The sequence below is a fragment of the Falco biarmicus genome, chromosome 15, assembly GCF_023638135.1.
Source record: "Falco biarmicus isolate bFalBia1 chromosome 15, bFalBia1.pri, whole genome shotgun sequence".
Classification (NCBI taxonomy): domain Eukaryota; kingdom Metazoa; phylum Chordata; class Aves; order Falconiformes; family Falconidae; genus Falco; species Falco biarmicus.
Genome location: NC_079302.1, coordinates 7,301,687 through 7,317,112, shown reverse-complemented (window position 1 = coordinate 7,317,112; position 15,426 = coordinate 7,301,687). Strand labels below are relative to the sequence as shown.

The 15,426-nt window shown below is 44.9% G+C and overlaps 1 protein-coding gene across 2 annotated transcripts in view; it reads right to left on the bottom strand.

Annotated features, from left to right (window-relative positions):
* Window positions 1-15,426, bottom strand: part of MAF (MAF bZIP transcription factor) — a 192,518-nt gene that overhangs the window by 118,391 nt on the left and 58,701 nt on the right. Inside the window, exon 3 of one of the 2 annotated variants that reach the window (XM_056360981.1) lies at window positions 10,982-11,769. The exons of the other annotated variant lie outside the window; for it this stretch is intronic. The gene's annotated coding sequence lies outside the window, so the exon portion shown is untranslated. Of the gene's footprint in view, window positions 1-10,981; window positions 11,770-15,426 lie in introns of those variants that run through there. 2 annotated transcript variants of the gene reach the window in all.

Here is a 15,426-nt window from a genome sequence, read left to right as displayed (position 1 = left end):
ATTGTGGCCTGAAACAGAGGCGTTAAGTCATGGTATAAAAGAAATAATCTGGATTCTAATTTGCTGACTGGGACGTACTCGAATATTTGTACTGCAGAAGATCTCCTCTCATGCTGAGTATGGTAAAGGGTAAAGGAGCTTTCCTCCTCTAAAGGTTAGAAAGACCCAATTTAAACAGAAAACTGCAGCTAAGGCTTGCTCAGCATCCCTGGGGGATGCTTTACAAGGGATGAAATGGGCCCGATTCTGCTATCAGAGTGGCACCAGCATGGGCTTCTGTCATTTTTTATTTACAACGTTCTTACAGGAGCCTTGGGCCCATGTTTCTGTGCCTCTCTGGTTTTAATTACTTGGGGAAAACGTGTGATGAGATCCAGGATCAGCCACCTGTTGGACCAAGCCCCCTTCCATGTGGAAGCCGATACCCAACAGCACTCCGTGCCCAAGGCACAGTCAGCTAGGAGTCACTTTGCAATGAAGAGTGAAGAAAAACTGTGACACTTACAATACAACACTTGTGATGACATTTTTTAGCAACAACAACAAAGATTAAGCACCAAGTCCAACTTCACCTACAGTCAATAAGAACAAACTACCTCAAAAGGGCAATTCAGCCCACCCAAAGACGGTGGGATGCCGGATGAATTGCATGGAGGAGATGGCTCATTTCTGGACAGCCAAAAGTGAGGGAACAGGTCTCAAGCAGGGTGCCCAAATCATGCTGGAAGCCACCCTGGTCCTGCACATGCATAAATTACTGAAAGCTCATGCCGCTGCTGAAACAACGTGACTTGACCATAAACCCTGCGAGTGGAAATCAGTTGTTTCTTCTTAAACACACTGCATGGAAACAAGATGAATGCAAGCCAAAAACCCATGTGGCCCCGTTATAGATCATGCTGTATCACAGCTAGCAAGAAAAGGCTCATTCCTGGCTTCGGCATGGATGCTTGCTGCTGAAGGTAGTAAAAGTCCAGCTAAAGTTATTTTACTAGCTTGTAAGTAACAGCCCTCCCAGATCATAAATTACTTTCCTACAGGAATTTACTCTTCAGGGTAAGATGAACAACTCTAAAAAGTAGTCTGGAGATGCTGTCTAAACGAGTTTCATTGCAGGATCAGGATCATGGGACTGACAGCGCGGCTTTGTTCTGCTCTCCCACCCTCCTTACAGGCTAAACCTCCCCCAAGTAGCAAACTGGCCAGGGTGTAATCCAGCATGCCCCGGTAGGCAAAGGGGCATGTTGAACACCAAAGGAACTCTAGATCACAAACACTCAACAGTCAAACACGGCAAAAGCTTGAGCTGCTCCCCAGGACACCATTTTCTCAGGGCTTATCATGCTTTCTGACTGTGAAGCAGCTTAGCTGGAACCAGCAAAGGCATGAGCCAGCAGACACAGGCTGCTGCTGGGAGATGGTGTAAGCAGCACAGGGCCCTGAAACAACATGCATTTAAAATCTAGCAGTTTACTTTTCTGAGGAGGGCACAGCAAATCCCAAACAGCCAGGACTGCCCGTTTTAACAGTGTCTCGCAGTGCTTTTTGCCATGCCAGGGCAGGTGGTTGTGCCACACGCTTCTGCGTGCCGCGGAGGATGCTGCAGCCCATGTCCAGAGCAAGAGAGGGGTGGAGAGAGAGGATGAGAAAGAAGGAAAAAAACAGTTTCGCAAATGATCTCTCCAGCAAGTCGGACCAACTTACAGCAGTCCCGCTTACATAAACCAGCCTTACAGAGCATTACATAGCACAGCCTATGTATAAAAAGGTTGATCTACTATAAAACAAATTACTTTAGCAGCAGGTTATTTCCCTCAGTCTGTGCCAAGGGACAAATACCCCCTTCTCCCCTGCCTTCCCCACAGCCAGGCAACACACACACCCCTGCCACCAGCCACCCCCACCCCGGGCACAGCTGGGCGCCCTAGGCGGGCTGCCCCTCGCTGTGAGCGTCTGGTGGAGCTTACACAGAGGGAGAACCAACGCCTGTGCACACAGCGTGCTTCAGTGGAAGAAACTCTGCAGTACAGGGTATTTCAGTAGTGAGACATGAATTTGTCAGTCCTTCCTTTACAACACAAACCAAAAGGAGACGCTTGCAGAGCAACCTGCCATTCCCCCAAAATCAGCTTAATTGCGTCCTACAGCCTGCCTAAATCTTTTGGCACGTTTCTGAATATTGCTGTTCTAATGATGGAAGGAGCAACTGACGTCCAAATAAATTTCAGCAAGAAGTTCCAGTTTACTTTAAAGTCATTGACTCACTTATGAGGAGGTCAAGGCAAAGTTATTTGGTCATGGTATTTCTTTTGCTTCCTGTTTTAAGTTACCGAGTTCTTGTACTGTCAAAAAGCTGCTGACTTCAACCCTTCAGGTGCCTGTGCTAGAGTGGAAGCTGAACTGCTTTTTCTTTCCCCCTTCTTCCTATCTCTTTCTCTCTCCCTTCTTCCCTCTGTGAGTTACTTTGGGGTTGTCTGAGGGACAGGGACACAAGAGCCACCAGAGCATCCTTAAGGAAAAGAACACACATAGATTTTACAGATTTTAAAATACAGCTGTGTAAGAAATTGGCCCTTTTAAAACTCCCCTAAAAACAACAACCATATAAGCACCCCACGTAGCACAGAGCCAGCCATGGTACAGACCTGGAGACCAGAGGTGGACGTCTGAGCCTGCAGACCTCGGAGCCAGGCTGGGATTTCACACTGTCCAACTTTTGATGGTGCTAAGATCTGACAAATTAGTTTGACTTATTGAAACTATGGTCATGGCTGCAACTCAGATGAAATTTGGGTTCACACTTTTACAAGCTTGAAAGCGTGGATTATTTTTTTTCCTTGAGTCTTAAGTCTTTAAAGGGCTGTGTAAGACCCCAAGGTCTCACAGAAAAGTCAGTGTAGAATAACTCCCCTGAATAAGTTAAAGGCTTTCCTGACCTCACTACTGAAATATTTGAGGCACTAAATGAAACAAGGCAGTAAGAGAGGGGAAAAGGTTCCATAGACAAGCTACAGCATCTCCTTATCTTCACAGCCTGAAGAGGGTGGAGCACAATTAGCTCACCTGTGAGAAATCTGGGCAGGCAAGGAGCTTCAAGAAGTGTTAAATTCAGCTCCAGACCAGGATCCTGTTGTCCCCTGGATGGCAGCTTAGAAAACAGCAGCTAAACTGGGGAACTCATTGCTGCAAGAGGCTGTGGTGGCCAGAGGAGTGAGTGAGATCCAGGGGGGACTAGAGGACACATGAAGGTCAGACACCTCAGTAGCCATGAAATTCAAAACCCCAGGTGCAACCCCTACATTTCTGATTTCCAGAGCAAGGAACATCCCCAGGTGCAACCCCTACCCTGCTGATTTCCAGAGCAAGGAACATCCTCAGGTGCAACGTCTACACTGTTGATTTCCAGACCAAGAAGCATCCCCAGGTGCAAACCCTACACTGCTGATTTCCAGAGCAAGGAGCATGTAGGAAAGGCAAATATCACACCATAATGCCCCATTCTTCAAACCTTCTCCTATATTGAACATCAGAGAGAAAATATACAGAGCTACACAGATTTTGCACAAACCCAGACCTTAGCTCTGTGCAATTCTGTCTCTCTGAGGTGTGACACTGCTGCACAGCTCGCTCACCCTCTCCAGGATGGGGCAAAGCTTTCGGTCTTGGTGTAGGTACACGGCAAGCCTCAGGATGCATCCTCACCCAAAACAGGTTTTCTGAGAAATGGAAGCAGAAGAAGATATTCCCAGGCAGCTGAATGCAAGAGTATTTCAATATCCGCTCATCCAAGCTTTAATCTCTAAATTGCAAAAACATTAACATTATTGATTGATCAGACATCAATCCAACAGGAAATTTAATTAAATTAAAATGTGTCACTGAGCAGTCCTCACTGCGTCACGTATAAATCTTTGGTAATAAGTTGACAAAGACAGCAGCGATTGATACCGTGTTCCTAGTTTAATTTATCCCCCACCATTTTATTTTCCTGCGTTGATAACGAGCTTGCAGACTCACAGGGGGACAAACTTGTCTGCAGGGTATCCCTGGGAGGCACGCCAGCACCGAAGCCCCCCATGTCCGCTGGATGTGGATTATTTACAGCCCAATGGGCTCAAACCACACGGCTTCTGGGGCATCACCTTCGTTCATGGCACCGGCACAGGGCTGACCCCTGCTCAGCGATGGCTGAGCACAGCTTTCCTCTTTCGGACCATCTCCTCCTCATAGCAGCTTTGTCCCCAAAGGCAGCAAGGTCCGGAGAAAGGCTGAGAGGTCCCTGGCATTCAATCATTTTATTCCCAGGGTGAGCACACGTGGCTCCAACCCCAGCCCCGGTGCAGCTGCTGCGCAGCGAGGCAGTGGCAGCTGGCAGCGCAACGACTGCATCCAGCAGCGCCGCAGCCCCCGCCGATGCACAGGCACATGTGGATAATAGCAAGATGCTAAGACGGATGATTAAGAAACAACTCCGTACAGCAACTTCTTCGGAGCACTATAAATCATTACAGCTGGCTGAATAATACAGAAAGAGATTAAGAAATATCTTTTCCAATTCATTTCTGAACAGCAGTGGGTTTGGTTGGCTGTCACTTATGGCAGCATGATATTTACTGTAATTTGTTATTATTGTTGCTGCTTGCTGCTATTCAGGCAGCCACTGGCTATTTATGAAAAAGTTTGAGAATCCAGGAAGTTTACGTGAGGGGTTTTTTTTCTAAACTGTTTTTCATACCTGCTGGGGTCTCATTAGTTCCCCAACATTTGTTATTCTCGTTCCCGAGCGCCAGCGTCCCGAGGGGAAGCCGAGGGGCCGCACGCCACTGAGCTCACGCACCGCGGGGACGGGGAAGAGCTGAAGGGAAGGAGTCAGCAACCGCTGCTGGCCTGAGATGGATTTGCTTTCAATAGAGTGTGGGGGGGGGGGAAGGAAGGGAAATCCAAATCAGTATTTATAGACAACAAAATCCAGCACTAAGCATTTTGCAGAGAAGGAAAACAAAGATAAGGTTACCCAGATGAGTGTTATTCAGTCAACAACTTCCACGCTCACCCAGGAGCACGCAAACTCCCGCAGTCTCTCTGCCTGCCGAGCTCTAGGCTACGTGTGAGGGGTGCTACCTTCAGAAACCACCTGCAGTACTTTTTGGGTTGCTTGCTTTAATTTTCCTGAATCCATACTCCCATTCCATTTCTTGAGAGCTGTCCTCAAAACAAATCCCAAGGTAATACCAATCAGCTTGTGACTAGATGTGAAAATAGAGCTGTCTCGGCACGGAGTCCTACAGACAGAGCACAGATTTTCTCTGTCTCCACCTCCCACTTGCAGCACCAGTACAGTTTTCATGCTTTTGTCAGAAGTGCCAACCTGGGGAAGTCGCAATGCACAAGCAAAGAGAGGAGCGATGAATTAACTTGACAACGTGCACTGCTGACAGTAAATCTCCTAAGAATTTGATCCATCAGGGTTTACTTCTCCATGTTAGGGGTGACTGTTCTTGGGGTATCCAGTGGCATGTAGCAAATACTTCGGCTCAGATGTGTATCTGCTTTGCAAAGGAAAATCCCCGCTGCACAGCACAAAGTGAACTCAGCTGCACGGGGAAATGGATCTGGAACTGCATTCAGAGGTGGTGACTTACATATAAATTATAAAGTGTGTAAATTCCGGACACCCATTTTGATGGAGTTTGTCAGACCCAGCTCTGGATTGTGTACTGCCTGCAGAAACCATCCAGAAAACCCAAGAGGCTGCTGTAACCCCCAATGTGTGAAAGGCCCCAAACCAGGATTTAATGGATTAGTAAGGCTGAAAAGGACCATCATAATCATCTGGTTTTGTTTCCTATGTAACACAGCTGAAGAACTTCACCCACTCATTTCAGCATCAAAGCCATAACTTCTGCTGAAGCTATTGCACATCTTTAGAAAGACACTCACTCTTGACTTGGAGACTGAAAGTAATGCTAAATCTGCCGCATTCCTAAACCAACTGTTCCAGCCGTTAACTACTCCTGCTATTAAAAAGGCACACTTCCAGGGCAATTTTATCTAGCTTCAGCTTCCTACAGTCAGATCCTGCTACGTCCTTCCTTGCCGTATTAAGGAGCAGATTACAGTCAGGTTTAAGCTGCGGGGACTATCCTATGAATCACTGCATGCTTTCTCTTCTTGGACAGTCTTGGAAATATGTCACCTGTGAAGATTTATGAATGGACAAATTCATTGAAAATATCATTTGCAAGAGATTAACCAGAACAACCCCCTCTCTTCTGATGAAGGACTTGTGTGCATTTTTGTGCTTGTATCTGTGGTTTATTTTGCTTTTAATCTGGTGACTCTGAGATGATACAGACAAAGAGATGTAGGTAAATATGTGTCACACTCAGAGCTCTCCCTTAGCACATTAGTCGAGGTGTAATTCTGTGCATCAAAGCAGCAGTCTGTGTCACATCCAGCACAGACACTGAACAATGTCCCTTTAGAAAGGGCAGAGGGTGAGAGTAGCTTTATGACACTATTGATTTATTCTGTGCCTGCAGTTAAAAACTATACCCAGACAGACAATAAAAATAACTGCTCTAACCATATAACAGCTTCCTGCTACTAAAATGGATTTTACACTTAAAGTCATGGAGGGCTTTTCTTTCTTTCTTTTTTAAGTCTCAATTATGATTTTTTTTCTGAATAAATGGAAATGAGAAATTGTCAGAACTGGTTTAGTCCTGATGTCGTCCCTTTTTCTGCTTTCCTCTGTGTTTAAAAAGGCTGGGAATTTTTTTCCTGTTGCAAAGTTGTGTTGTAAGCACGCTAGTAGGCACAATAACCTCGTATTAATCAGACCAGATAGTTTGGTGCACAATTCCTGCGTGAAGACATACACAGTGAGAATGGTAATCCGGAATGGATTTACCATACAAAATAAAATTTATTATGGTCTTTGTGGTCAACTGGATGAGCTGGGATTGAGGTCTTGGCCTTAGATTTGAATGTGAAAATAATATCTAGAGCAACAGGATCATCTCCTAGAAAACCTATTTTCACTCAGAGGACCCCCACAGATTTGCATGTCGAGATTTATGCATGCTGCAAGTGCTTTCCTGCATTGAAACTGGTGTCTCAAGCAAGTTGCTAGCAAGCTTCTATGGTAATTAGCAAGTTTAAATGATAATAGGGAAGGAATCTTAAAAATTGAAGCCTGTCTGTGTGGATCAATGAAATGTTTTAAGACTGTATAACCCTTTTTTAAGGTTTTTACCAAAATCCTGCAACTGCTGAAAAAAATGGAGAAGGCAGTGCAACAGGGCCATGAGTTAGCACCAATGCTGGCTGGAGAGGTCCTGCCTCTTTGTACCTGTCCTGACTTGTGTTAGCGCAAATTTTTGGACAAAAATGCAGTGATTCAGACCAGAGAAATTATCAATGTGAAATCTGGGGGGTGTGTGGCAGACATTTCTTGGTGGGATCAGTTCTCTGCTCCAGTTCATCAGTTCACCTAGTAGCACCTAGAGGCACAAAACATGGTTAGTGAGGTGATAGAAATGAAAGCCCAGAGGCAGAAGGGAAAATCCTAATCCGTGTATAGGTAGTGTGAGACAGGACGAGGAGTCGGGTAGAGCCAGGAGAGACGTGCATCACAGCCTGTTTCTCTGCAGAATGGAGATGAGCAGCCTGCTTGCATGGGGTCAGATAGTATGAGGAAGAGTATATTGGTCTCGAAAAAAAAACGTTTTGGGAGATAATGACTGAATAACATAATGTGAGATGTTGTAATGTGGCCTCCTGTCCCTGGAGATGCTCTCGGAAACCAGATGATTCCATCAGCAGGGTTTTTATAAAAGTGAGCAAACACTGTAATAAATAAAGAGTGAGAAAGTCAAGATTAGACTTTTCACATCTGGCTGGGGGGTTTTCCCCACTTCCTTATGCTCTGTGATAAAACTTAGATACAGTAATTAACTTGCTTTAAAAATGACTTAGTAAGTATGTTTACAAGGTACACTTTTATTTTAATCTGTAAAATGTACAAACAAGAACATTCACACAGAAAAAGACCCTGTGAAATTTTTTACTCTCCAGTCCAGGGAGAAAAGACAGAAGACTTTTCTCAGCTTTGCTTTCACATGTCCTTTTGGTGGTTCTGCATTGGGAACCGTAACTTCAGTACCTGCAGCGGGTGGCATTGCCTGCTGAAGCACTCTGGTGGACGTGACACTGGAGACAGGGACCTTTTTTGGTTTCTCTGATTTTCATGTAATGGTCAGCAGACAGTATCTAAGATGGAAGTTAAATTTTTCCTTTAAATTACAGAGCCGATTGTTAATCTTCATTGTTTTCTTCAATTCATCTGGACAAACCAGGATCTGGTCCTTACATGCTTACATACACCTCCTCCCTCACGCAGGATTTGCAACACAATTCCAAGAGTACAATTTTCCGGTGAATCATTCCTCTCTGTTCCTTAGAGCTCACTTTCATTTTTATTACTTTTTGGGAGCATGATTATTTTACATCCTTTCAATCATGAGCCTCTTCTGAGAGCCCCAAATGTTTGACCAATTTTAAACCAACAGGATTATACAGTTTAGCTGGCATACCAGTGAGCCGTTCCCTGACGCAGTGCCACGGGGCTCCTGTGCAAAGCCATCACGGATGGCTCCCTACTCAAAAGCAGCTTGGACAGAACCCATCTTTCAGCAGGGGTTCACAACCCATCGCAGCAAGTTGCACGAGAGCTTTGTCAGCCTGGAGGGAAATTTTGACCTCTCTGGATGGGAAGCTTAACTGGGAGAAGAATTTCTCTCTGAAATTCCTAAGAGCTCTGCAACATTGGAAAAAAAGCGTTATGGGGGAGTGATCCCCCCTGGTGCTTTTCAAAGCCTGCTCTTCAGAGTAGCAGCTATATTTATATTGGAGGTGGGTTGCTAAGCACAACAGGAGCTAGGCACAACAAACGAGCTCCTCAGAAAAAACTCCCCAAAACCCCCCAGAAAACAGACTCTGTGCTTGAGTACAGCTACGTGGATGTAGATGGCTGCATAGCTCAAAAATTGTGATAGAACATAAATCCTAAATAGGAAATTATTTAAGGTAGCTATGGCACCTGAGGGTCTGCGCTGTGCAGATGCTCAACAGGACCTGGTCTTCCCAGGAGTAATGAAGAAGCTGATGAGTTTTATCAGGAAAGGAAACCATTCTTGATGGTCAGAACACAGGCTACATCTTTGGCGATAAAGTAGATAATGGGTCATGAAGCAGCCTGACTCCAAGGGGAAAAGGCCATGTCCCACCTGGTGTGGCCCCAACGTTATAGATCTGCCATGCTTATGCAATGTGAGTGCTCAAAAACTTGTGCCAATATCAAATCCTCAAATTTGCACGGTTCTGGGATTTTGTGCTGTATCTAGGAGGCTGCTTCAACATAGCTTCCCAGAGGATGGAGCATATATTCTACCTCATCCATCCCCCCTCCAACACTAGTGAAAGAGCAGCAGAGGGTCTGATGCGCTGGATCTTTCTGCACTTCCAGCTGAAAGTTTCATTTGGGAAAGAAACAGGCCAAACAGAACAAATAGGAGGCAAACCTGAAAGATCTGAGTGGATGTTGCTGTCTGCAACTTAGCGAGCTGGTCTTTGAAAAATACTCTGTTCACTAGCTGGATGCCAATTGCCAAGCGATGCTATCAGTTGATTAAAACACAGCCTGCCAGCTTCCTGCTTGATAAAACTAAGTACAACCTTGATTGGGAATTCTCAAATCCATTACAGAATGACTAGTCCATCACTTAAATCAGCGTACACCGTTTCACCATGAATCATCAACATACTTTGCTAATATATTTGCAGCAGCTAAACCCTGACAGGTCATCAAAACGGTCCCTGAATGCCGGATTCTTGGGGGTGGGAAATGGCAGGGGCTTCGGGCTGCGAGGGTTTCCTGTTGTTCCCTGCTCAGCTGGGTGAAGGTCATTTCCTCTCCTCTCTCACGCAGGAGAAGCTGAACCCTCAGGCCTTGAAGATATGTCAGTGAGCTACTAGAAACAACAGCCAGCCCCTACAAGGAGCCATCTCTTGCACAGCCACACTGGCCAGGCAAGATCGCTCCCTAAAGAGACCTGCTGCTCACTACCCTTGCTTCTTTGGAGGTAAATAAGGTGATCTTGGGCTGCAGAGGTAAAAATTGTCATGAACTGTTTCAAGCCAGTCTTGCACTTTATTTTTGGTGCGTGCCGTAACACACAAAAAAAAAAAACAACCCAAAAAAACCAGGGCTGCAGAGCCAGGCTAGCATTCCTGAAAAGGAAGGAAGGGGCATGCTGCCAACACATTAAGGATTATCCACTAGCGGGCTGGGGTGTTTGAAAAAAGCCCTCTTTTGTTGGCTCTTTGGAGTGTTTTTTATCTGCTGAGTTGGAGGTGGGTGTCCAACTCCAGATATACATCAGTGCTTGCACATCAGCTGCAATGTATTCTTGATCATCCCAGTGTGATAGATGTGTTACTCGACAAATTGCTTGGGACACTCGCTAGCTAAATAACAACACTGATACACCAGAAGAACAAGTCAACCCCAGCAGAAACATAAAGTCTTCATGCCTTAACAGAAATAAGATCTTACGAGGGGAACAAACTGATGAAAAATCTAAAGAAGAGCAACTGCAATAAAATTTGGAGGCCACTTATTACGTATCACCTAAGCAACAGATTATAACAAAATGGTGAGGTCAGAAAATAATTCCTGATCATAGGAATTCTCAGGTAATGCTTCAATAGACAGTGCTATCCTCCAGCTCCACCACTCCCCATCTGCGTATTTCCACCTTCTCTCTTCTCCATGCCCCTCCATTGGTTCTCCCTCTCCTTCTTTTATTTTGTTCCAATTGAACAAAGACCTACTTGGGAAACATACAGATCATACAACACTTCTATGTAAAATGTCAGTACAAATTCTCATCCGGTGAAAAGTCAGTGTAACTCCATCTCTGGTCTCAATACATTTTATTTACAAGAAAATGCATAAGCAGGAGACAAATATCTATTGTTTGCACAGTTTCAAAAACATAAACCATAATATAAGTGGTAGTTTCTGCTCCCCCTTAAACTGCCGAGAGTCTGGGAAGCCTCTTCAGAAGCGAGACTGGCTTGGGATAGGTGTAATAAAGCAGAGATTCACAGGCACAGTTTCTTCATTTAAACTAACACAAAGTGAGAGGGCAAAGAGGCTCCCAAAATTCTGCCCTTGTGGTTCAGATTTGAATATATATTTTTAAAGCTGGCCAAGCAACTGAAATTAAGCCTCATGTAATTAAGTTCCAGTAATTTGAGCAGAAAGTAGTCCTGGGAAAGTTAGCAGGATGAAAAAGTCATGGCAAAGCAGATACATGAATTTTTTGTGCCATTCCTATCACATCAGAAGTCCACAAAGAGGAAATTTAGGGTAAGTCAAGAGTTTTCAGTCTCTGGTGTGCAGAGCCCTGAGGTCCATGGACTAAACCAAACAAGCAGCTGGCTGGGTGGAGTTTTCCCACCTGAAGATCTCTTCAAGCTTTCTGTATAGGACTGTGACACTGCCCCAAAGTCTCCATCCTCAAGAATGCTGCCTTTATCTTCTCGAATGCATGTGGCATCGCTCTCTGTTCCTTATACCCACCAGCACTCCTGGCTTACCTCCTGCTGCTGAAGAAACTTTTGGCCTCCTCACGGTGCAGATTTATAAGCAGTGTGATCTCCTCTGCATCCGGGCGTCACCACTCCAGGTCTTCTGGGAGACTAAGGTTGGAAATTGGAAAAGGGATCACAAAAAGCGATAAAAGTAGAAGAAAAAAGGACAGCAGCAAGAAGGAACAGCTACAGAAGATGGGGCAGTTAATAAACAGAAAGGATAATGAACCAGGAGACGTCTTGGTGGAAGAAAGAGGAGCAGCAATCACAAGAGCTGCCAGTCACCAGCAAAAAGGGTGTCACACAAAGCATTTGACCCACTACAGCACAAGCTCCATCCATCCCAGTCTGGCCTGGGAGTTCTGGGCAGTTTGACAGCCTTCCTCTTGCAAAGCAGGGTTACACACCCCCTGAAGGACTTTGGGTGGTGTGGCTGACCCCTTGGATCAGAGATGAACGTCCCACCGAGCCCCGGGTTGCTTTGGGAGAGAGCTCCCACAGGGTTTCCTCTGGAAGGAATCTGTGTGCACCAAAGCCACCCTGCAGCTGGACTAGTGCCCAACAAATGGAGACAACCAGGGGATTACTGTAAAACCACCCCAGGCTCCTAGCCGAGACACTAGTGTAGACAGAGCTGAAGCATAATCCGAGAGAAACAAGGCTCCTGTCAGTCGCCTTAAATCCACTACAGGTATCTGGGGAAAAGCTGTAGGGGATTTATAACAAAAAGAGTTTGAAAAACACCAGAAGATTTTTGTAACACACTGCTGTTTCACTATGTTATATTGTACCTTCGGCATTTTCAGACTTCAGCTACCATCAGTCAGACCTCTACTTGACAAACAGTGGAACACATGGTTTGCCCAACGATGACTAAATTACTCAGGAGGAACTGCAATTGATAAGACAATGATTTATGGACCTATTGTTTTCTACGTTCTCGTAAATAATCCTAATTGGTGTTAATAATACACCCTCTGCTTTGTGTTATCACCAAGCAAAGTACACTTCCTAAAGTAACTATTTAGGGGCATAAACCTTCTGAAAGGCAAGAGAGCTATTGCCTGGATTAAGGCGCTCAGCCAGAGGAAAGTGGCTCTGGAATACGAGCAAAACACATCACACTGCCTTCCCATGTCTGCATTGAAAAGTTTCTTTTCTATATGCACATGGTAAATTCAGTGAGTTGCAGTAATCCCTACTGCAGTGACTCTTTGGTCGCTACCAGCTCAGAAACGCACCACATAAGATCTAAGTCTGCTGGTGCTGTTACTGCCAGTTCGCAGCTCCTGCCCGCATCCCCGTGCACGGGGCTGGTGGTGCCATATCTGGGAAAGCCTGCTATGGACAGTGGTCACCTGCACCAGGGCTTGGGGCCTTTCTGTCTTTCTTATCCCTGAAGAAGTACTTTGATATTTTGGTGCTTCCCCATTTGTCACGCCGTACCCTTGTCGGGAGGGAACCGCGGCGCTCGAGACCTCCTTGCTGGCTGATTTTAGGTGTGAGGTTTGGTGGGTTCAGTTTTAACATACAGATGAGCTGGCTTGACCTTAACAGGTCTGCACTTTAAATAACACTTAAATAGCATTATAGAGGGTATAGCTGCACTCTGCTTGCTTACAGAAACTACAAGCAAACCAGACAGCTTTTCAATTCATGTATCAAAGAGAGGGGGATTTACACATAAAAGGCTGAATTATTTTGATTTGTGGTTTTCAAGCCGCTATGCATTTTCCAACGTAAACGTTCCTTTGTCTCTGTTTTTTGATAGTTCATATCAGGTTCGGTGGCCTAGATTTTCAAAAGTGGTAATTTTGAAGGCCAGTATTTCTCCGTGTCGACTCAAGGTCCCTTAAAGAGACCAGATATTGCTAAGGTACTGCCTATCTTTGGAAAACTGGGCCATTTTAGCATCTTTCAAACCAGACACCCCAAAGCGTGTAAAATCATCAGGGGTGTGTTTGCCAGAGGAGTAAAAGTCTTTCCCCCACCGCACCATCCCTTCCACTGCACTGTTCACGCTGGTCCTCACAGCATCATCCCCCCATCACCGTTAAAGGTCCCTGCAGAGTCAACATTACCAGTCCTTTTTGACATTCTCAACCACCAAACATCCTACATAACCTATAAAAAGAGCCCATTTCCTTAGCTATTACAAAGATGAAATAGCTATCAGAGAAAAGTCTCCTAAGGCCTGAGTCCGGATAGCTAAAAATCTAACTATATGTTATTTGAGGGAGAGGAGGGGAGAAACCCTATCCTATTATCTGCATTATCCCGTTACCCTTGGATGTCTTCCATGTACTTGGAAGAGCAGTGCCCCATTCTTGAGGCTTCACATTGCAGCCACTGCCTTTTTGGCAGAAGAAGGGTGGATGTGGCTCCCTTCAAAGTCAATCAATGTCACATCTTTAATCAATCTAGAAGGTCACCACTGTACTTTCATCAAGAAGAGATGGGTACAATTCTCGCTGAGTCCTAAATGTTTACGGGGGTCTCAGGTTGCAGCGGGTGTTGGAAAAAGTAGTTTCTGGTCCTGACCTCAGCACATCTTCTATTCCTAGGCTCTTTGTAAGAGTTTTAGGATCAAATAAATATATCCAGGACTCTGAGACACGGTGATGCAGAAGTATGTATAATGAAACCCCAAATCACACAGACCTGACTTAGTTCTCTGTTTCATTATGGCTTTGAACACATCTAGTTTTGCTGAAAGGTTCGGAAAGCTCAGGGAGCTTTTGTGTGAAGGCAGGTCACATTTTGAGCAAGCTTGCAACAATTTTGAGTTTCACATCATAATCATCTACGAAATTTCATTGTTCGTCTGGGATGTCTGCTAGTGATCACAAAACAGAAATGTATTACGTTTCAAGGAACTCTGACTAGGAGAGAGGCTCAGAGCACCACACGTGTGAAAACCATTCAAGCTCAAAGTCAGGACCCCTTGTATAAACAAATCTACCAATACAAAACGCTGAATCTGTTAAGCCAGAATATTCTTCCCTAGGTTGGAGTAATTTCATTACCACTCTGGCACAGCTGGAGCAGGATCCAAAGCCCAGTAAAGTCAAGGGTAGAATTTCCATTGATTTCCAAGGAGTCTGGATCGGATCCTAGATCACATTGTCACACTGCAGCAAAACCCAGCCGTGTTGCAGTGTACGCACCTGCTCTCTAAAGTCTCTGCTCTAGCCATCCAAATTCATTGCAGGTACAGTCCAGGTTATTCCAGCCTTTGCTTGGTGCAGTGCTAAATAAACGCTGGTTACCAAAATCAGCAATCCTGAATACTGCTCCTCGTTAGTAAATTAGACTAACTAATGAACACTTTTTCTTAAGAAGATCTGTCTGTTTAAATCCAAACCAAGTGTCAACCCCTCTTATTCTACCAATCAGACGAGCAGTGCCCTCCTGTACCAGTTGCAGACCAGGGCTGACTAAAGACATACGGAAAAAGTGAATGAGGACCTCACAATATTTTTTAATAAGGTACTTAGACTTCTTTTACGACTGAGAACAATTCAACATTATCTAGTTAGGTAAGGATCAGCAGCTTCTGTGTATATAAAAATAAAAGAAAGGAAGAAGGAAAGAAAAAGGAAGGCAGGCAAGAAGGGAGGAAGGAAGAAAGGAGGGGAGGAAGACCCTGTGTTTCATTTGCTAATACTTCATGTTGACAAGTCACAAAAACACGAAAACCTTCTTTAACCTCTTGCCTCCTCTTGACAAAATCATCCACCTACAAATTAAAATAATCTCCAGACA